Source organism: Protopterus annectens, chromosome 7.part0 (genome assembly GCF_019279795.1).
Source record: "Protopterus annectens isolate FY-2018-M chromosome 7.part0, PAN1.0, whole genome shotgun sequence".
In the NCBI taxonomy this organism is placed as follows: domain Eukaryota; kingdom Metazoa; phylum Chordata; order Ceratodontiformes; family Protopteridae; genus Protopterus; species Protopterus annectens.
Genome location: NC_056739.1, coordinates 1,920,231,870 through 1,920,256,984, shown reverse-complemented (window position 1 = coordinate 1,920,256,984; position 25,115 = coordinate 1,920,231,870).

Genomic DNA, 25,115 nt, shown 5'->3' with positions numbered 1-25,115 from the left:
TGCCATGGTATGGACCTCACATGACAGCTACAGATATGGAGAAGGACACAGTGACATGTACAACACTGTGACAATGCACTCAAACACAATACCAATGCACAGTGACTGACAACACCACAGAGTACACACATACTACCCACATAGAGGTTACCACTCCCGGATTTACATACGTAAGTCACACCCATGACAGATGTCCAACAACCATAGTAACACCTCACACCATCCACAACCTAAATGACTGCTGTGTGTTGTCCATGCCACTGCAATAGAGAGCACATGTGTAGGTAAAAGTTCCTACCCACAGATAAGACATACCCTGCAATAAACCACACAGTGTTAAGAAGCAAGACTCCCCATGAGTACATGTCACACATACCCCTGCTGAATGTTAGTCAGATAGGTAATATGCCATATGAGTCACCCTGTGTAACTGTGTGACAGCAGCAGGTACCATCACACCACATGTGTCACAATGGTCAGGGTAGCAGAACAGTATGCTGCTGTAGTCCCAGGGGCAATAGCATATTGTATAGTATTGTATTGTAATGTAATGTATTGTGTTGTATTGTATTGGTATGTTGAGGTGCCTCCTTCGGGGAGTGGAACCACTGCTGCTGTGCGCCAGTGTACAGGTACATATCCTGTAGTCAGGCTAGTGTTACATAGCAATTCTATATGTGTGTTTAGCTCCTGTCAGAGTTTATGTAGCATGCAACTGGGGATACCATCAGGTCCCGGTCATGTTGTGTATTCTGCTTTCATGAGGGTGGCTCTCACCTGTACATCTGTGATGACAGGGAGGTTACAGTCAGCTGGGATAACTATGTCTTATTTTGGGGGAGAGGGCGGGGTGACACCTGCACTGAACCTGTCTGCCACAATGTTGTCAATATCTGTGGTTTCAGTGAAATATTTGTTGTTGTGTACTAACTATGGGCGTAGAGGATGGATTCTGACCAGGTTGCTAACATAACTGAAGAAGGCCTTCTGGTTATCTGTAGTGTCCCTCTTGATTTCCCTCTCAAAGTTGCCCATGGATGTTTGTATGATGGAAAATAGAACCTTACTAGTTCTGCTCAGACATGCCTTCCCTTTATGGAATTATGCTCTGTCTTGCAGTAGCTTCCATCTTTTGTAATACAATCTGTCTATGGCTGGGGTCCACCAGACAGGATGCTGTCCCTTTGTGGAGAGTGTCTTGGTCATATATGGGAAGCATTTGTGTAGGGGTCAGCATTGTGGGTTGTATCTGCCACTGGCCCAGTGGGCTGAAAGGATACCATGTCACTGTTACAAAGTGTAAAGTTTGTATCTGCAATGTTATTCACTATAATCGTTTGTGCTGGTGGTGGAGGTGGGATATGTATATCCAGGGCAATTAGTGTGTGGTCAGCTCACAGTAGTTGATGTAGGCCATACAGTACCTAGATACAACCCCCCAGAGTGAGGAGGTGCTCTGGACCTGAATCAGTGTTCTGACTGCTGGGGTTTGGTAGTATGTCGTATGGAGTGTGCCAGGTACTGTTGCACAGTTGCTGGCTGAGCACTGATACCTGGCCATTTACATGTGTATCCACCAATAGACAGACAGATGCTATATATGTGAGATATGTTGTATCATAACAGTCGAGTAGCATGTGTAGTATGTGTGCCAAATTCTGCTGACATATATTGCTGATATCAGGTTATTTTCTTTTCCAGGTACATGGCTCACCCGCGGAATCCCGCTTACTCCACAGCTGAGGATGAGGAGATACACCAGAGCCTGGTGCGGGATTATGCAATACTCTTTTCCCACACCATCCAGAATCAGCAGGAGAGGGCTGCACTGTGGCAAGACCTGGTCCGTCGGGTAAATGACATAGGCACGCATAATAGGACATATGAGCAGGTACGACATCACTGCAGTGATTTAATCAGAAATGTCCATCAGCGTGCGTCGGATATCCACAGGCAACAGGTCGCCACAGGTGGTGAGGTGGCTACATATCCCCCACTCACCAGACTGGAGGGTCTACTCATGAGTGTAGTGGCTCCAGTCCGCCAGCAACAACAACAGCAGCGGACATGCATTATGATGGAGGCTGGAGCCACGCAGCAGCAAGACAGTGAGCGTGCAGGTAATATGCCATATGTATAGTTGACTGTTGTGTACACTGATAGTTAATGCATGTGTGAGGTGTGTCCTTGGTTTGTAGCTGTCACCATAGTATTTAATGTGCAAGTGTGATATCCTCAATATTAGCAGCTGAACTGTGAAAGGTGACTGTTGTACTACTGACCTGTATCATACTCAGTAACAATGACACAGTTGTGCCCACTGACATTAGTTTCTTCACGTCTGCAGGTCCCTCCGGTGTAACAGTAATGCAGCCTATCCATGCTGGTGAGTGTGTATTAACAATACCTGTAATAGTCTCGATAGTAATAGTAATATTAGGCTCACTTAGTAGTGCTCTTTGTATGCATGTAGGTGTGTCTGTGTCTGTGTGTTGATGTCATGCATACTGAGTACTGTACAATTGTGTGCAACTGTGTGCATGTGTACATGTGCATGTGTGCACCTGTGCATGTGTGCATGTGTGCATGTGCGCATGTGTGCATGTGTGCACCTGTGCATGTGTGCACATGTGCATGTGTGCATGTGCGCATGTGTGCATGTGTGCACCTGTGCATGTGTGCACCTGTGCATGTGTGCATGTGTGCATGTCTGGACCTGTGCATGTGTGGATGTGTGCATCACTGGTAATGTGTAGACATTGTAAACTGTGTTTCCTGTTTCCCTCCCACAGGTTCTGGTGCTGCTCTGGTGTCATGCAGCAGGGAACCTGAATCAGGTGCCATGGGTACTGATAATGATGACATCTGTGTAATGGCACAGGAAGGTATGCCAGGGTCCGCCATTGGTCAGCCGATTGACAGTACACAGCTGTCGACCCCATCAATGCGCACAGTTATCCTGCCAATACACCCTAGGTGATGGACAGCATACAGTGGGCATTGACCAGGGTAATGTGGTATCTGTGGCACATGCCGCCCTACACAGCAGCCATGGGCATGGCCCAGAGATGGTACCACACAGACAGATGTCCAGGGGTTCTCGTGGGAGCATCCGTGGGTGTACTGCCCCTGTCAGACGTGCCCACAGAGGTCTTACAACCTCAGCTATGTTTCGGGCTGTCATGCAGGCACAGTCACATATGGAACGGTACACCAGACAGGGTCTGAGGGAGCTGACAGCATGTCGCACAGCCATGACTGACAGTATGCGTGACATTGCGGCTGCCATCCGTAATTTCACCGATGTCATAGACAGATGTTGTGGGGACATATTAGACTGGTTCCACAACTACATGTCCATGAGCCAGGGCGATGGTGGATGGTTGAGGCATCGACGTGGGCGTATGCCAGCAACAGCAGCAGCTTGCAGTCATCGCGGACGACAACAGGGCCGCGGCCACCCCAATAGTGCCAGCAGCAGCCCCAGCAATGCTGGGTCTGTGCTGTCATCAGACCGCCCCAGGAGACCACGTGCACGTGGCTCTGGCCAGGCCCGACAGGGATCTGTGTCCAGTCAACGAACACCTGCTTCTGATGACAGTACCCAGTCTGGGTTGGTACTGGATACGGTCCGTAGCACCCCTGCAAGGCACAGGTACCATGTCCGTGGCCAGAGACACTGATCTGTATGACCTGGCAGGTACAGTCTGTGACTGTCCACAAACACCAGTATATGGCAGCCATGAGGTGGAACTGTGTGCATCCATACACACATGTGAATTGACAACACCTAGGGCTACCGCATACATGCACACACTGCATCAACATTGCCCCACCTTGTACTGCTGTCCCTCACCAACACACATACACATACATGTCAATCGGTGGTATCGGTGGCTGACTCAGGCATACCAAGTTCACACCCTGTGCATATGATGAAACTGTGCCACCTCCTGCAATCTGTAACATCAGTGCAGGTACAGGTTAACATGTTGCTGATGCACAGGGTGACTACATAGACGTGTAGTAATAGTATCATGTTGTTAACAGTACTGTGTGCTGAATTAATTGTGGGTATATCACAGCATGCCTGATGCAGTAAGGGTGTGATTGTTATGTACTGTTGTCTACACCCATGGTAAGTACCATAGTGTATCATCTGCACATGTTGGCATACTGGTGGTAAGGATGTCAACAGAAGGCTACATACATAGGTAGCACAGGGATAAGGTAATGAATGTATTAATGCAATGATGGACATGTAAACTGCAAGTGGCATGTTGCCCACACTGGACTCTGCAATGTGGATGTTTGAGGATGTTGATATGTGTGCAGTACTACATGACTGGTACAGGACACACAGGAGCACCCTAGCACTGCAAGCTCACATCTCATACCATGCTAGACAGCCCCAACACACAAAACTAACTGTCACAGGAGGGAGAGTCCCCATACATGTCAGGGATACTGTGGTGGCAGGCCACGTAGCACACATCCTACTACGTATGGAACCACTGAGTGAAGGCTCAGTGTCTGTTATTTGACATGTGTATTACTGCAGGTATGAGCACATGGGTTTCCATCCAGTTATTGTACATCCTGACGGTACATGGTCTGTACACTTGTGTGCGCTGAGACTGGACCCTAGCCATCTGACCTGTGTATTTCCATGTACATGTGCATAGTGCCTGCATATTTGCAGTGTTACCTACTGGAAGTGGTACAGCTTGTTTGTTGTACAATGGACTACATGCAGCCCTGCTTACTGTAGCTTTGTTTGCATGCATGTTTGCTTGCAATTACCCTGGAATACTGATCCCACCTGCAATGCATAGTTACAGAGCTTCTGTGGACTCCTAGTGACATCTGCATAGCTTACTATATGTAGGTCCATGTCTCACTTGACAGAATGTCACTGTTTGTCCTGTTCACATGTACGTTGCCTGTGACACATTGCATATGACTTACCTGGCATTTGTCCACGTGAGCAGTCATATATGCTACTGCTAACTAATCACAGGCACTACACCCTCACATATTCATCTTCTGTTGAACCACCTGCTTCGCTAGGGACGGCTTGCACCTGTCACCCCTGGGCTTTCAGATATTGGCAAAGGCTCTTGCTACCCCCATAGTGCCTATGTTAGGCAAGGCTCAAATGACAAACCCACCTTCATAGGTATCACAAGGGATAAGAAACTAAGAGTAATGCTATCCAACGCCAGAAGTCTAAACCTCAAGATGCATGCACCCGAAACTCTCCTTGGCATGGAGAACATCGATATCTGTGCAGTAACAGATGCCTGGTTCACGGCTACCGAGAGCACCCCAGCACTACCAGGTTATACCTCATACCATGCTTTTCAGCCCCAAAACTTGGAAGAACCACAAATGGCGGGGGAGTATTAATATTCATCAAAGATACCCACACCTCCAGGTTGGTGGCAAAGCACCAAGCATCAGAGGCTATCCATGTGCAACTAACAATGGGTGAAACTGCCTTCCAGGTTATAGCCTGCTACAGACCACCCTCCCAAACCCAAGAACTGCACTCGGCCATCCTGTGAACAGTGGAAATATGAAGGTCTCTCCAAACACCATTATATTGGGCAAAGTCAACTACCCAAACATGGACTGGGAGAATGACTCTAGCTCCTACACCCTAGGCCAAAGATTCCTAGAATATATGAGCTCAAATGCTATGGAACAACTTGTTACCACTCCCACAAGAAGGTGAAACATACTGGACCTGATCATCACCAACATGGGGACTCTATGCTCCGGACCAGAAGTGTATCCCTCACTGGTAATATCGGACCATAAACTAATCTCACTGGATATTCACATCCCGACCCCACCCCCTGCCCAGAACACCACAGTGAACAACTTCTCTAAAGCAAATTCACACTCCTCAAAACTGAGGTGGAAACCTTCAAAGCCCCCGGGCCTGTGGAAACTACAGACCAGACCGCAGATTCCTCTATAAATGCATTATATGGACACCTTCAGGAATGCATGGGTCATGTGATCCCGAATAAAACCAAGACCCAATCCTCCAAAGGCAGACGTCCTGTCTGGTGGACCCCAGCCATAAACAAACTACACAATAGAAGGAGGAAGCTACTAAATGATACAGCAAAATCCCAAAAAGGGAAGGCATCACTGATCAGTATTAGCAAATAACTACTGGCACTCATAAGATTGTCTAAAGCCAGCTTCGAGAGAAATTGCACAGGACACTAAGGATAATCACAAGGCTTTCTTTAGTTATGTTAGGAACCTGGGTGGTAATTCCCAGATATGCTCAGAGGTAGTCCAAAATGTCAATAGAAACACCAAACCCACAGACATTGCCAACATTCTAACTGACAGGTTCAGTGCAAACTTCTCACCCCCTTCCACACCGAAAGGGCAAATATGTATCCCAGCAGAGTGCTGCCCCCCTGACATCTCAGATGCTCAGGTAAGAGCCGCCCTCTCCAAAGCAATACACACTGCATAAATGGGACCAAACAGTGTCCTGGGCTGTGTCCTACATGACCTCCAAGACGTGCTACAACCAAACATAAAACTACTGTTCAATCCCAGCCTTACTACAGGATATGTGTCCAAAGTGTGGCGTACAGCAACAGTGGTCCCTCTACAGAAAGGTGGTGCCTCAACGGATCCTGGACACTATCGCCCCATAAGCCACACTAGCTTGGTCTGCAGAGCTATGGAAAGGATCATCATGGACTACATAAATATAGATATTGGGGACCTAAAGACACTGGTTCATACCCAGTTTGGCTTTGTTAAGGGCAGATCCTGCCTCTCAAACCTGGTTGATTTCTTTGAAACAGTCACCAAGGCCATTGACGAGGGGAAGGTGGTCCACACAGCCTACCTGGACCTCGCAAAAGCCTTCAAAACAATACCCCACTCGGGCATTCTGGAGAAGCTCACCAGCTTAAATATGAGCCCCTATGTCACTAGATGGATTGTACACTGGCTCAAGGACAGAACCCACATGGTTAGAACTGCTGGAGCCATGCCAGACTCCAAACCAGTTACAAGTGGTGTCCCACAAGGCTCAGTCCTGGGATCTCTCTTGTTTAGTATATATTTATCGGAGGAACAGGCCAACACGGAAGGACTGTGGCTGACCAAATATGCAGATGACTGCAAACTGGCCACCATAATCGACTCTCCAGCCGACACAAGCATCTTCCAAAGGGGCCTCATAGAAACAGACAACTTGTGCCAGAGCCATGGCCCCCAGCTGAATGCAAAAATGTGTATAGTCATCCCCTTTGGCAAAAACAAAGTGCCCACAAAGTACCACATAGGTGGTACTCCATTACGTACAGAAGAAGTAATTAGGGACCTGAGGACCCAAGTTGATAGCAATCTCTCATTTGACAACCACGTGGCCAAAGTGGTTAGAAAAGCATTGTATATAGCCCACCCCATCATGAAGGGATTCACATCTGCATCAGGGGAGGACATCGTGCCTCTTTACTCATCCCTCATCAGGCCCATAATTGAGTACAATCCCCCTGTTAGGATGTACCTTACCAGACACCTGCAGCAACTGGAAAGACCCCACAAGTACCTCACCAAGAGGATCAAAGGGCTCAAACAGATGCCATATGCTGACCGGTTAAAGAAACCCCAGCTCTACTCAGTGGCATACCACCTGTTCAGAGGCGATCTGTGCCTAATGTATAACGCCATGTCAAACCCGGAATTAATGGGCATGCTGCACCTGAGAATATCCAAATCCCATCGGGCTACACACTTGAGAGACCTGAACCTCAGCACTGAAATAAATAGGACATGCTGGAGGGACAGATTCATAACCCAGAGGCTCACTTCACTCTGGAATAAAATCCCAGTCCAGGTTAGGCAGAGTCCCTCATTGACTCTCTTCAAGAGGAATCTTGATGAGTGGATGGGACATTGTCGGTTTACCCTGGGTATCACTTCTGTGTCACTGTTAGACAGATGCACAGTATACTAACCTCAGAAAAGGGCATGGCAAGATATATTTACAATGGATGGCGACAGCCAAACACATTCTGGCTAGGTTCTTAAATGCCCTAGGGCAGATAGCCTAGTATGAAGCTATGAACCTATGAACCTATGTACCTTGTTCCCCATTGGCCCTATGTGCTGTAAATCACCATGGCAATCACAATACTATGGTAGCATGTGCAAAGGTCAGTTGTCAGTCACCTCTATGGTACAGTTGTGGAATATGTGGGTCATGTGGCAATGTCACAGCTGCCACATGTACACAGTCAACCCTCTCCCCTACACATGGACGTACAACACATGTATGAGATGGAACCACATAGCCAAACTGGGGACTAAGCACTCTGAACCCAGTACTGGCATAACCTGTCAGGTGGCATGCAATATTACAGTGACTACAATACCAGTCTGATGTAGACCTACACTGACAGCAATACAAGCATGTGTACACACTGGGCCATTCGTGGAGCCTTAGAATAGCATCCTGCCTGCGCGGCACACACCTCTGCAGCTAGCACACAGGCATACATTATGCCTGAACACATCACACATAACACATAGCACACAAATCCTGTGTGCCAAACAGTCACAGCCTGTACGGCTAGACAACACACCTGCCACAGTTGTGTTAGCTACCTTTATTGTCCGGTACAGTGTGGTCATGCTCACCAGGCTGGACAAGGTGAAGGTCACAGTGATATGCCCGTGGGGCACTATGGTCCACCACATAACACAAGCATACAGGTCAGTCAGAGGCATGGACACATATGACTCAGTCATTGTCCATGCCACATACCTTCTCCTGCTGTACTTGTAGGGTGCTGACATCATCAGTGTTTAGAAAGGGGAATGTGCATCCTGTATTGTGTTTTCCCAGTTGCCAAAAGGGACATTTCCCTCACACAGACTTGCACACACATGAACCCCACTCACACTGAGCATTTGCAAGATTCAAACCCCTACCTAACTATATTATGACACTCGAGACGAATGCATTAGTGGAGCACGCTATTCACATTACTGGGAGGTTTCCCTTCTCCTGCTGTACTTGTAGGGTGCTGACATCATCAGTGTTTAGAAAGGGGAATGTGCATCCTGTAGTCTGTTCTCCTAGTTGCCAAAAGGGACATTTCCCTCACACACAATTACTAACCCCCCCTCATTCAAACACACACACTTGCCATTTGCATGATTCAAACCCCTACCTGACTATGTTATGACACTCGAGATGGACGCATTAGCGGAGGGTGCTATTTGCATTACTGGGAGGTTTCCCTTCTCCTGCTGTACTTGTAGGGTGCTGACATCATCAGTGTTTAGAAAGGGGAATGTGCATCCTGTAGTCTGTTCTCCTAGTTGCCAAAAGGGACATTTCCCTCACACACAATTACACAAACACTAACCCCCCCTCATTCAAACACACACACTTGCCATTTGCATGATTCAAACCCCTACCTGACTATGTTATGACACTCGAGACGGACGCATTAGCAGAGGGTGCTATTTGCATTACTGGGAGGTTTCCCTTCTCCTGCTGTACTTATAGGGTGCTGACATCATCAGTGTTTAGAAAGGGGAATGTGCATCCTGTATTGTGTTTTCCCAGTTGCCAAAAGGGACATTTCCCTCACACAGACTTGCACACACACACAGAACATTTGCAGGATTCAAACCCCTACCTAATTATGTTATGACACTTGAGACAGACACATTAGCAAAGCGCACTATTCGCATTACTTGGAGGTTTCCCTTCTCCTGCTGTATTTATAGGGTGCTGACATCATCAGTGTTTAGAAAGGGGAATGTGCATCCTGTAGTGTGTTTTCCCAGTTGCCAAAAGGGACATTTCCTTCACACAGACTTGCACACACACCAACCCCACTCACACACTTGCCATTTGCAGGATTCAAACCCCTATCTGACTATGTTATGACACTCGAGACAGACACATTAGCAGAGCATGCTATTTGCATTACTGGGAGGTTTCCCTTCTCCTGCTGTACTTATAGGGTGCTGACATCATCAGTGTTTAGAAAGGGAAATGTGCATCCTGTATTGTGTTTTCCCAGTTGCCAAAAGGGACGTTTCCCTCACACAGACTTGCACACACACCAAACCCACTCACACTGAGCATTTGCAGGATTCAAACCCCTACCTAACTATGTTATGACACTTGAGATGGACGCATTAGTGGAGCTCGCTATTCACATGACTGGGAGGTTTTCCTTCTCCTGCTGTACTTATAGGGTGCTGACATCATCAGTGTTTAGATAGCAGAATGTGCATCCTGTAGTGTGTTTTCCCAGTTGCCAAAAGGGACATTTCCCTCCCACAGACTTGCACACACACCAACCCCACTCACACACACTGAGCATTTGCAGGATTCAAACCCCTACCCAACTATGTTATGACACTTGAGACAGACACATTAGCAGAGCATGCTATTCACATTACTGGGAGGTTTCCCTTCTCCTGCTGTACTTATAGGGTGCTGACATCATCAGTGTATCCTGTGGGGAGGCAGACGCCAAGCACACTCTGGCTAAGCTGTCATTCCCTAGGGCAAACAGCCTAGTGTTGACCTCTACACCCATATGTTTAATTGTCAAATGCACATTATTTGTTGCTGATAGACTGCAGATCTTTATTGCCATAGCATTCCCTGTTTGTATGAACAACTTGTGTATCTGTGGAAGATGTTTGCATATGGGAGGGATCCACTATATCACGTATGTCTCTGTAGTCATTTAACTGTGTGCACTGGGCAGATTGCTGTAATGTGGTTGGTTCCTGGAATAACACGTACAAATACCAGATATGTGTGGCCAACTGCTAAACTGAGATTTGGCCCAAGTGTGTGAGCATGCCCAGTTCAGCCTTCCCATGGCATGTTGTCTGACATATGTCTCATTTATCAAAGTGTGTGAGCATGCCCAGTGTGAGCTTTCCATATCTTGAACTCTGCAGCCCACCACATTTGTGGATGAGTGTGAACTTCAACAAATATCTCCCGTTTATGGTTGTGTGTTGTGTGTCATGTTGTGTAGTTACTGTCCAACTGCTTTGTGTGTGAACACAACAGGGATTATACTCTGCCTGCAGGGTTTGCATGGGATACTTTGCATACAGTTGTCAATATCCTTTCACACTGACCTAACACTGTAGTACTGTATAGTGTACTGGTTCAGTACTTTGACTGTGGTGGACAGTATCCTGGGCTTTAGTCCTATCACTGCTTTACATTTCCATAGTGAGCACAACAGCCTGGTTAGGGGTCAGTTGTGCACATCTGACCATGTTGCATTATGTTCAGATATGAACTACTTAAACCAGGCTTGTCCATCATTGGTAGTGTATTCCACAACATAGGTGTACATTTGCAAACACTAGCGATGTGCCCTAGGCCATTTCTAATGCTAGTCGGAGAGTGTGTTTGTCCTTCGACACACATTGTAAGTGGAGTTTGCCATGACATATGTCATGGTTAGTATACTGTGCCTCTGTCTACCTGTGACATAACAGTAATACCCAGGGTAAAGCTACCATCTCCCATCCACTCATCAAGATTCCTCTTGAGGAGAATCGATGAGTGACTCTATGGATAGCCTGTACTGGGAGTTTACTCATGGGTGGGGTGGCTTCTGTGTTATGGATCATGCAGTACAGCTTGTCCTATGTAAGTCAGTGCTGGGGTTCAGGTCTCTCATGTGCATAGCTCACTGCCATTCAGATTGTACAAGGTGCAGCATGTTTATTGATACCAGCTTGGACATGGCTTTATACATCAGGCACAGCTTGCCTCTGGGTGGGCAGTATGGCAGTGTGTGTAGCTGCAGTTTGTTTAATCAGGCAACACATGGCATCTGTGCAAGCTCTTTGATACTCCTGGTGAGGTACTGTTGGGGACTTTACAGTTGATGGAGGTGTCTGCTGAGGTACATCCCACAGGGGCTATTGTAGTCAATTGTAACGCTGATGAAGGATGACTGCAGAGCCACAATGACCTCCCCTTATCTAGATCTGACAACCTTCATGATTAGGTGGGTATATGGTATGTTTCTGTGAACACTACAGCCACATGTTTGTCCAATGCAGGATATCTATCACCTTGTGTCCCCAGGTCTCTCATTACATGTTAAGTACGTAATGGGTTAACACCTATGTGGTAATTGGTGGGCACTTACTGTATATCCACGGGGTTGACTATACACTTTTCTGCAATTAGCTTGCTGACATGGCTATGGCACCAGTTGTCTGTTTCTATGTGGCCCTTTTGTGGGATGCTTGTGTCAGCTGGAGGGTCATATATGGTGAGCAGTTTGTAGTCCTCTGCAAACATGTTCAGACACAGTCCTTCCATGTTGGCCTGTACCTATGGGACATATATACCAGACGAGGGAGATCCCAGGACCAAGTCTTGTGGGATGCCAGTTATATCTGGTTTGTAGTCTGACATGGCTGCAGCATGTCTGACCATGTCTGTTCTGTCCTTGGTCTGGTTTGCAACCCCTCTACTGACATAGGGGTTTATATTTAAGCTGGTGAGCATATCTATAATGAACACGTAGGGTATTGTATAGAAGCCTTTGCAAGGTCCAGCTACGCTGTGTGGACCACATTGCCCTCATCAATGACCTTAATGACTGTTTCAAATGAGTCAAACATGTTTAGGGGCAGGATCTGCACTTAAGAAAGCCACACTGGGTAGGGTCCGGTGTCAGTAGGTCCCCAATATCTTTATGTCTGCGGTACATGCTGATCCTTTCCATAGCTGTGCAGACCGAGCTTCTCAGGATTCTGGGGTGGTAGTTTTCAGTATCCATTCAGGCAACACCTTTGTTGAGAAGGACCACTGTTGTTGTACACTGCTCTTTGGGTACATATCCTGTGGTAAGGCTGACATTGAACAGTAGTGTGATTTGGCATTCCATTCGTCTTGGAGTCCATGTTGGACTCACCCAGGACACCATCTCATACCATTGCTGCTGTGTGTTTTGCTTTGTAGATGCTGGCTGTTACCTCAGCATCTGCAATGTCAGGGGCCAGCAGTCTGCTGGGATAGATATTTTGCATTCTGGGGGTTTGCACTGCACCTGTCAGGATGTATGTTGGCAATATGTGTGTGTGTTTGGTATGTTGTTTGTGATATTTGTGTGATTCAGAGCATATCTGTGAATTCCCAACACGGTTCCTACCATCAGTTGTGGAAGCCTTGGGATTATCCTTAGTGTCCTGTACAATTTGTATCTTCATAGGTTCATAGGTTCATACTAGGCTATCCACCCTAGGGCATTTGTTAGCCTAGCCAGAGTGTGTGTGGCTTTCGCCACCCCTTGCTATGTGAATATTATGGCCATTTATGATTTGCTTTGCTGTGCCTCTGTCTGGATGTGACACAGTGAAGACCCCCAGTGTAACTCTATGATCATCCATCCACTTGGCAAGATTCCTGTTGAGTGTCAGTGAGGGGCTCTGCCTAACATGGAGTGGGATTCTGTTCCAGGGTGTGGGGAGCCTCTGGGTTATGTATCTGTCCCTCCAGCACATCCTATTTCATTATGTGTTGAGGTTGACATCTCTCACTCTCACAGCTCCGATGGCTTTGAGTTTTCTGGGGTGGAGCATGTCCATTACTCCTGTGTTGGACATGACCTTGTACAACAGGCATGCAATGCCTCTGTGTAGGCAGTATGTGACTGCATTCAGCTGGGGTGTCTAAAGCCAGGCAGCATATGACATATATTTGAGACCCTTTATCCTCTTGGTGAGGTACCTTTGAGGTCTTTCTAACTGCTGCAGGTGTCAGGTAAGGTACATCCCATATGAGGCATTGTACTAGATTATGGGTGTGATAAGAGAACAGTATAGGGGCACAATGACCTCTGTTGACGTAGATGTGAATCCTTTCATGATACGGTGTCCATTGTAGACAGTCTTCCTAGCCACATTGGCAATGTGAGTGTCACATAACAGGTTACTGTCCACTTGTGTCCCTAGGTCCCTGATTACTCCTTCCATACATAATGGTTTACCACCTATGTGGTAATTTGTGAGTACCTTGTTTGGTATTTGTTGGGACATTCATACTGTCCAGTGTCTTCAGGACGGCTGGGCGGGGTTCCTGTGTGTGAGGGTGTGGTCTGTAGCATGCTACAGACTGTACAGCAGTCTTGCCTATGGTTTGTTGCACATGGGTGGACTTCAATGCCTTGTGCATTGTCAGTTACCTGGACGTATGGGTGTCTGTGCTGAATATGGATACTCACCCTCCTTTTATGTTTTGTTCCAGGTTTTGGGGCCATGACGCATGATATGTGGTATAACCTGGTAGTGCTGGTGTGCTGTCAGGAGGCTTGCAGCAGGTTTCTGTCACTGCACAGACATCGATGTTCTCCATACTGGGGATGGCCTTGGGAGCATGCATATTGGGGTTTACACATCTGGCATTGGTCAGCATTACCCTTATGTTTCTTTCCACTTATGTTTTGTAGGGTGGTGGGTTAGTCTTTTCAGCCTTGCCTACGAAAGGCTCTATGGTTGTGGCAAAAGCCTTATCCAATATCCAGACGCCCAGGGGTAACAGGTGCAAGCCATCCCTGGAACTGCTGCGTGGCTTGTCAAGCATGACATCCCAAGCAGACAGACATTGGATCCCCTTGGAATGACACCAGTAATTGTGCCACTTGTTATAACTGATCATTCCGTGTTTGTACTGTGGCATCATTCTTGGTGAGGGTAGGATGCTGCAAACGGTCAGTGTCATACCGGCCTGGACTACATAATCAGATAACTCATCTATGTCTCTTTTCATGTAGTCCGGGGAGGTACATCTCAGGTCATTCACACCAGCATGGACTATGACTGCATCATATTTCTACATGCTTTGGGGTGACCTGCATACTTGTGTTATGTGGCGTATTGTGGCAGCCTACAGGCAGCTTACTGTACCCTTTCCCTTGTTCAGTCTGGTGTGTGGGACAGCAGTGTGTCTCGCTATGGAGTCACCTATTACAACTGTATCAGGCATGTTGTTTCTCCTTCTGGCCTGTGACTGTTTGGCACACCAGCTTTGTGTACTGTGTTGCATGTGCTATGTTTGGAGGTTGTTTGATTGGGTGTCTGCTTTGGAGGCCTCTGTTGGTGTGGTGTGTTTGTAATTCGGGCCTCTGGGAATATTTTTCTGTGTTTATGTCTTTGGTTTGCAGTTGTGATAGGTCTATGTGGGACTGGGTTTGTGGTGTGTGTGGTTACCTTCTCCTCCTGACTAGTTTTGGAAGTACTGAGCTGAGGGAGCTCAGCCTCCAGTTTGGATAGATGGTTGCATCTCTCACATATATTTGTATTTCTTGGGGAGTTGGGGGTTGTCTGTGTACTTGGGGCAGGTGTAACATTGCCTCAAGATTCACAGATTCAACTTGTTGTGGCTGGCCTTAGTGGATTGTATGTGTGGACATATTTTATTGCCATACTACTGATCAGTGATTACTTCATTTTTTATGTTTGCTCTATCATGTAGTAGCTTCCTCATTCTCTTGCATGGTTTGGTTATGGCTGGTGTCCACCATGCCAGATGCCTGCATGTATGGCATTGTGTCTTGTTTTAATTTAGGACTGCATAATCCAAGCATTCTTGGCAGTGTTCATGGAATGGCTGTATTACAGGTTCTGAGGTGTGGCCCATATTTTGCACCTGCACAAGACCTTTAATGGATTCCACATCAGTTTGGAGGAGTGCAAATATTGCTTTACACATGTTTTTCACTGTGGTTTTCTGGCCAGGGACTGTGGTCAGGATTTGTATATCCAGTGTGATTACTCTATGGTCTGGTTTACCAGTGAGCAATACACTTCTCATCTTGCCATCCAGTACCCATGTTGCTAATTATCACATCCAGTATGCTTACCCCTCTTGTGGGAGTGTTACGTTGTTCCTGGGCATTTTGGTTTATGGATTCTATGAACTTTTGTCCTACAGTGTTGGGGCTAGTATAATGCTCCCAGTCTATGTCTGGGTATTTTCAGTCACCCAATATAATGTGGTTTGGAGGACTTGATATATTCATGTATTCCAGCATAGGCCAGGTGCAGTTCCTGGTGTTGGGATGGTAGTCTGTAGCAGGCTATAAACTGGGGGGCAGTTTTAGCCACTGTTACTTGACCATGGCTAGTCCATGCTGCTTCTTGTTGTGGTACCAACATGGGGGTGTGGTTATCCTTGACAATTATTGCTAGTCACCCTCCTTTTGTAGCTTGTTCCATGTTTTGAGGCTGTACAGCACAGTATGAGGTGTAACCTGGTAGTGTTAGGGTGCTGTTGTGAGCCTTGACCCAGTTTTCTGTTACAGCACAGATATCAACATTCTCCATACTGGGTGAGTTTAGACTGCATGCATCTTGCTGTTTCGACTTCTGGCATTGGGTAGCATTACATCTAGGTTCTTATCCCTTCTGATACCTATGGAGGTAGGTTTGTGTTTTGAGCCTTACCTATTCAGGGCACACTGTGGGTAACAACAGCCTTTGCCAGTATCCATACGGCCTGCACTGATAGGTGCACACCAGTCCTAGCAGGTGGAGCATCATGTCATGCTCAGCATGTCATCCCAGGCTGGCACACATTGGATACCCTTTGACTAGCTGCGATACTTCAGCCAATTATTGCACTTGATCATCTCATTGTCATATTGTGGCATGATGCTTGGTGAGGGTAGGATGTTAGTCAGGGTCCTCAGGTGTGCATATAGTACATGGTGTTACATTACTTAACACATGGCATTCATACCTCAGGTGGTGCTGCAGGGCTGCCTCTGTCGGATGCACATATTACACTCCCTGTACATGTTTGTGAGCAAGTCATGTCATTTTAGGCATCTCTGTTATTATTTGAGTGAGTCAGAGGGGTATCATTCCCAGGGTTCCTACTGAGCCAGTGTATGTGCTATGCGTTGCCTCTTTGCCAAAGCCAGGGCATACTGGGCATGCCTCCTTCTGCCTACTGGGGCAGGCTCAGGTTGTTCCTCCTCTGAGTCACGCTCTGCCTGTGATGGGCTTGGCAATGGTGGGGGGCTGTTTGGCCCAGCCCTATGCTGGTCCTGCTGCAGCTGTTTTCACAAGATCATATTATGTAGCATAGCACATACCATGACAATTTGGGTACATGTAGTTGGTGTGTACTGCAAGGCTCCACCAGATGTGTCCAGACACTGGAACCGTGACTTGAGCAGCCCAAACACACGCTCTATTACATTACGTGTTTGTGTGTGCCTCATTATGGCATTCCTGTTCAGGTGTGTGTGCGTTTCTGATGGGTGTCATCAGCCACAGCTCTACTGCATAACCTGCATCCCCCACTAGGTGTCCGTGTGGGATGTCCCCATTGGCAAATGTCTGGTACAGCTGCGTCAAATGCCAGATGTGGGAATCATGGTAGCTCCCAGGGCAGCCAGCACACACATTCATTATTATGCCCTGGGCATCACACACGACCTGGCAGTTGATGGAGGGGAAGCTCTTGCGGTTAATGTAGGCCCTACCCTGCTCACCGGCTGGTGCTTTGATGCGTATGTGCATGCAGTCTATTGCACCCACTACCTCAGGGTATTCCACTATTTGCTGGAAGAGACGCATATTGCTGGCCAATACCTCACGGGCATTGGGGAAATATACATAATCACCGACATGTGCTGACATGGCATCCAGGAACTGGTGCAGTACCCTGGAGGCTGATGCCTGTGATATCCCCATCATATTACCAGTTGGTCTCTGGAAGGTACCTGTTGCTAGTATTCTTAGGCCAACACATACCTTGGTTTCCACTGGGATGGGTTCCCCTCTGTTGGTTCTGTGTGTGAGGCGTGGCCTGCACAGCTCCACTATTTGCTGCAGGAGGTCTCTGTCCACTCTATAGCGCTCTACTATCTCCAGCTCATTTAACCCGTGGTAGGTGACCCTGGGCCTGTACACTCTTCTCCATCTCCTCACTGTGGGTTGTCTGGCACCATCTGCATTGTCACCACCCTCAGCAAGTCGCCTATGTCTCATTATGACAGCTATGGCAGCCCCTAACATTTCTGCTCTGAGTTCAGCTTTTTCAGTTTTCACTTCTAATAGCTTACTCCTGTCTTGCAGTGTCTCTTGAGAGAAACATCTTGCACTGCTGTTTGCAGATTTTTAAGTGCTGGGCTGAGCTACTATTCTGCCTGTGTAATTGCCTGCTTCTAATTGTTTTCACCTGCTAGCTCCAGCAGTATTCCCTGCTAGCTTCCTACTAATTCTGTTGCTTCCTTTTTCCTTTCTGTTTCCTCAGGGGGGAGCAGCGTGTATACCAGCAGAAACACGCTCACAGTGGCTTACATGTGTGCACACATGCTTACACGGTTCAGAATCTGCTTATTTGGGTTAAAACGCGCCCACACCCACGCAAACAGTGTTAAACATCTACCAACACGCTCCCACATGCTCAGTCTGCCTTACACACGCGCACACTGTCTTACTCGCGCTTCATGGTGCGCACACGTGCGCATGCACGCCCAGCAAGAAACTTTGGTGTAGGCAACAGTGTACACCTTCCATTTCTTGACTTTCCCATGCTTATGTTGTGGCACTCCTCTTTCCATGATATGTGTCTGACATCTGTCATGTAACTTTGACCTCCAATTAACTGCATTTCTTTCTGCCATTCCCCCCTGTGATGTCACCTATCTCCTACTCTGTTCCTCCCCCTTCTGTAACTCTTACACTACTCAGAATGTGCTCATTTGCTATGTGACAGTGGAATTCAGTATCCTAACACTCATTTGCATCAGATTGCCTACTAATGCTTAGTTACATGTCTTAGACTCAGCTTCCCCCCTTAGCAACCACTAAACGGTGGCCATGTTGTTTTTGGTCTGCTGGTCCCTGCATTGTAAATCCATGTATTGCATAAAACCCACATTTGTGGGTTTATAACCTTCATTTTTATGTTTTATACAGTGCAGCCCGTTTGCGCGGGGCTGCGCTGGGTTTAAACATCGGTGATCGCCGAAAAAAAAAATTATATTTTTATTACTTTTGCATCAGGTTACCTTGCCAATGGCCACATATTTGGCCATTGGCATGCTGCCTGACACATATGCACCCTTTATTTGGAGCTGACATGGCTCCATTGTGGTTTTTGCAGAAACGTACTCAGTTGTCAACTGAGTACATTTCTGCAGCTAAAACGGCTCTTACACGGGCTGTTTTGGGCTTCCTGGATCGCTAATCAACCTCATTTGCATGCTATTCGGCTGCAAGTGAGGTGATTAGCTTATCCACGCCCACTCCGTGTAAGAGACGTTTTAGCTGGTCTCTTACATGGACTTTGGGCTGTTCCTGGATCACAAAGGCTGCATGGAGTCTTACACTACTCTTAGACTCCGTGCAAGCCTTCGTGAATCCTGTCTAAGGAGATTCTAGCAATGGTATGCTTTCCCATGTCCATATTTCTTTTTTATACCTTTCAAAAATCTCTAGATTTTTTCCTTTATATTTTCACACATCAGTCGCTTCTTTTTACAAATGGCCCAAGGTTTCTTGGTCTATATAATGCTTTTCCAAAATCTGCTACATTGATGAACACACATTTTTCTTTGAAGCTTATGACAATTTTTCTTGTGCAAGTATTTTTCTTTCTTCTAATTTCTTTCAATCTTTTTATTCAGCTTGTGTCTGGAAATTCTGGTCTTCTTACATAATAGTAACAATGCATACATTCTTTCTCATCAACAGTTCACTCTAAACATCTTTATGGCTCTTTTTGGCCAACCAGTTTTTGTGATTTTTCTGGAGTACTACTTCATTCTACAATAGGGGGAGGGCATCCTCCTACTGAGCCTGGCCTAGCCCCTTTGTAGGAATGTTTCAGTGTCTTGAGGATTCTACACTACCACTTTTTCCAGTCCTGGGACCAGTATGCCCAGGATTGGGCACTTTTTTTTATCTTGGGTCTTGTGCACCCAATTTTTTTTTAACCTACTTCTATCCATAATATATGCTATATAAAATACTGTCACGATATATGGGTCATCTTGGTGAGATTTTGTGAAAAACACGGTCCAAATGAAAGTGCTCATCAAGACTTAAGGATTAATTCAGTTCCAGCAACACTACTCGCCTTTTCTTGCTGATTTCTCATCTCTCCATACTGACCTCCATATTAATCCTTCAGTAAGAAAGTGCACATGATTCTTTAATTCAAAGAGTATTACTCTTAATTACTGATCAAAAATATGAAAAAAAGATACTTGTTTGAAATAAAACTAGCAATGAGCAGTGGAAATATTACTCAGCCATGTGAAAACAGATTTCAGAAGCAATGGACTAGATAAAAACGCTACAAAAATCCAGAGATTACCATCCAATATTTTGCTTAGAGCCTGAAACTTGTAAAAATGTCAAACTTAAGTGTTAAATAATATGAAACATGTTTAATGGCAGGATATCAGAGTGACTAGGATTTTTTTCCCTTAAAATTATATTACCAAGAATCACAAACTATACAATAAATATTTTGATCCCAGAAAAATAAATGACTTTATTGGATCTTTGGTTGAGTCCTGTAAAAAGATGGATACTATAAACTTCTGAAGAAAACGGTGGGGTGTCTAACTTGCCAAATGGAAAAAAAAATCCAAAAGTAAATACATGTAGTTATCACCTTCAGAGCATACGTAACATAGTACAGGGAGGATGGGAGAGGTATTAATTCTAGTGAGTGCAGTATTCTGATATGAATGGACTTTTTACTGAAAAATGTATCAATCAGGGGTGGGTGGGTGTATAAGCAGCACTTGAAGAGCTTGTAGCTTTAATCCTCCACATCCACATGGGCAACAACAGTTTGCCTAGCACTTAGTGCAGATGAGTAAGTCTATAACTTGATAAAGACTTGCTTCCTGTAGTACGGTGTTTAATTCCCTCATATTTCATTTACCTTCTACATGACTTTGATCAGGTTACTTCACCGGTCAGTACTCCTATGTTGCTCCTGAAAAAGGATATTTGTGGCCAATGGGCTGCCCAGGCTGTTAGCAAATGTGATTTACAACTGTCTTTTGAATTTCCACACTCTTCAAATAGCTGCTAATTTGTACTTTGCTATATACTTTTTACGTATGAATAACCAAGAAAAATTGAGTTAACATTACCAAAAAAAGATGTAACCAGAAAATGTAATGTTTCAGGCATATACCAATGGCAGGAAGAACACTTGACTGGTGTATATGATAATATTTTAATAAAAAAGCACTTTCTTTTGGACAATTAATGCTTTAGTATTGTTAAAAAGAAAAGCTTATGCAGCCTCCATCACACCCTTTAATAAATGCTTCTGAGAAAGCATGTGACCTTTAAAAGTTAGTTACTGACAAAAACTTTATAAAATGTATCAAAGACAATATGAGTACCAAAGAACAGTCATTATTACTTGAGTCACTTAGGAAGTCTAGATCCATTCAGATGATGAAACCAAATAAAGGTGGGGGTATGGTAATTTTTGATAGCACCAATTATTCAAGTGTTATGTTTGATATGTTATACAGTTCTCAGAATTACTTACCAGTATCTAAAAACAAAGTCAATATTGCATATCAGCATATTGATCTCAGTTTAGAACAATTATTATTGAATGGTTTGAGGACTATGGACGTTTATACATTTTTAAAGTTAATAAGGCATTTATTCCTCCAATTTTTGGAATCCCTAAGACTCACAAAAATATTGTCAACTTCCTCAGACCAATTGCAGCAGCACATGATTCAAAAATCTGTTCCCTAGCAGTTGTTTTGGACATAATTCTCAAGACTGTTACAAAGAATCCTTCACATTTATTGAAAGAGTCATGGGATTTTTTAGCAAGGCTAGCCCCTGAGATTTGGTCTACAATATGTATTTTGTGGCTATCGATGTAATGGATCTTTTCACTTTGATACCAATGATGTAGAAATATTTATTTATTTTTTATGAAAGCCTGATAAGTTATAGTAATCTAACAACTAAGTCAATCAAGCTGATTATTGAGTTAATGGCTATGGTGCTAAATCATTTTATTTTCTCTGAAGGGGAAACCTTTAAGCCAATAAAAGGTGTAGCAGTGGTGCCTGATGTGTCCCTACATATGCTAATTTAGTGGTCCTCAACTGGGAAAAGGTCTATGTTTTTACATGTAATTATTTTGGGTATTGCAAGTTATAATTGAGATGCCTTGATGACGTTTTATGCTGTGGAATGGACCTAAAGAGGAGATTATTCCTTTTATAGATTAAATTGTAGCACCATTTTTTAAATTTACATATACTGTCAAAAAAGGGTATTAGCTACCTAGATACTCATTACTAATTCAGCAAATGGATTCAAATCACATATTCACAGGATGGCAACATTAAGTAATTCTTATTTGCATTTAAATACTTTCCATCCCTTTTTATTTAAAAAAAGTTTAAAGGTCAATGTACAAGGATAGCCAGAATGGCATCTAGTTTTCAAGTTGTCAGGGATGAAATGAGTTTATTTGAAAAAATGTTGATTGATAGAGGTTACCCAGAAAATTTGATTAAGGAAGTTATGATGGAAATTTTAGATGAATGGGGAAGAAATATAAACCCATTCTTGGCACTGGGACAAAATTGTTCGATAATAAGAATACAGAGAGACATATTGAGGATGAATATATGGATATATATGAATAAATGGATTCTTATGAGCATGCTTTGCTTATAGAATATGACTGGTCACACAGAGTATAAGGGATTATTAATAAAAATTGGAATATGTTTAGAATTAACCTCAAGATAAATAACATTGTAGGGACTAAGCTCAAATTTGTGTTCGAAACATCTGCAAATATTAAATCATTTTTGGAGAGACCTGGAGTTCCTAAAGATAAATAACGAATGAGTGCTCCTTTTAAAGGAGCTACAGGTCACCTAAGTTTACTACATCATTCATTAGATGGAGAATATATGCTTAGAAATTTATGAACAGAGCTTTTCTCACACCTCATAGATTAGAACTGGTTACTAAAAAAGGGTGTTGTGTTGGAGATGCAAATCAAATTCTAAACCTGACTGGTCACACATGTTTTATGATTGTATAATTCTGAGGCAGTATTGGGGAAAAATCAATCACCTTTTACAAACACTTTTTAATAAGTTTACAATGACGAAATCCTTGATTCTGTTTAACACTCCAATTCCTAAGTGTGTTAAGAATATTACATATCCTATTTTATGGACTGTTTTAACAGTTGCTAGAAAAGTAATAACCAGAAATTGGAAATCTGAACATACTTCTTCTTTTGCAGAATTCAAAAATATTCTTATTGAAACCTGTAGTTTAGAAATTATGACTATTAAGTCAAGAACTAATAGAACACCTTTTTCATATAATTTGTGGTCCAATCTGAAATCCATACTAGATAAAGATTTATGTACTGTTTAAAACAATCTTTTATAATTTTTATCAATTTCAGATACTATTGTAAATACTTTGTTTTGTTGTAGTGTTTATTAGTTTCTGCTTGAAATGCAATTTCTTGGTGAATCTTTGTAAACATCTTGTTTTGTTATAAACCTTAATAAAAACTGTTTTTGAAAAAGGAGCTACAGGTAACAAAACTGTTAAGCATGGTTCCTGCAAACAGGGTTCTTCCATATTTGAGAAAGTGTGTGTGAAACTTAAAAATGGTTTGGGAACCATAGTTTATTTAAAGAAAGGGAATTGTTTTTTATCAGGATTAGTTTACTTAGCTATATGTACCAGCTGCCCTAGTTTTTATGTAGGAAATACAAAGCATATGTTGAAAAAGAGAATTTATGAGCATTGTGACAAAGGGGAATATTGCCAGCAGAGCTATCTGGAATACTATAAATAATTATACGTCATTTGTGAATATCAACATGATTTATATAAGATGCTTGTGTTACAAATGCATTAGAACTGCATGTCATGTGTATATCAAACTGATGGTACAGAAGTGTGTGTCAAAAATGTTTTTGCAAAGTGCTGCTTGAAATGTAACCACAGTGCGAACTACTGGAATAGAACAAAAATTTTAAGAGTGGAAACTGGAATACAGGAGGTTAACTACAGAAAAATAGCAGAAATTAAATTTCTTTATAGCTATGCAATAGAAGATGGTATCTTTCAGTTTTCAATGAGCTAGAGACACCGAGTTTGTGCTGAGAAGCTTTCTGTATTGTCTTTAGGGTGAAATAATTACTAGTCTTGAAATGTAGAGGAATGTAATCGTTTTATGACTTCCAACATATGCCAAAGATCTAAGGTCTATGTATTTTCACAGGTAGATGATAAATACTGACAGCTTCCAGCAGTGGGGGGGGGGGTTCGCCTGAGATAAAGTCAGATGACGAGAAATTATGTCATTCTCCAAGCTATCAAAGCAGTAATGATGTAATTCTGCAAGCTATCAAAGCATTAATATTTGAGATATTAATCTGAGAACTCTCTTAGAGAGGCAATGCATTCTGTATTCTGTCTTGGACCAGGCAACAACAGGAAAAAAATCACTACACATCTGCCATGCTCTATAAGTTTCTAGGGTATAGCAATTCTCTTAGACTCAGTCTGGAATACAGTAAAGCTTAATTTCAATATTTTTCTTTATTTATTTGAGACTGTCCTGCAATGTTGCTTTAAAAATTTCATGAGGTTTTGAACTCTGATGTCATTGTGAATATATATATATATATATATATATATATATATATATATATATATATATATATAAACTTAGTACTGTCATCTGCTATTATTTAATATTAAATATATTTAAACCTTTCATTGTGGCTGATCTGTGTAGAGATATTTAAGTTTTGAGAGTACTTTTATATTTATCTGGTGTCACTGTGAGGGTCACTCCTAATAGCCTTGGTCTTGGTCAAACTACCAGTTCTATTAATATTAATATTACACAGTAAAATTGAACGCCCTTTGTTAAGGGCCTTAAAGTAGCTAAGGGGTTGGCTGGTGGCAGTGATAACTTATAGTCTGGGCAAAAGGGGGCATAGCTAGTAAACCTGTGCCAAGTGTGTGTGTGTGTGTGTGTGTGTGTGTGTGTG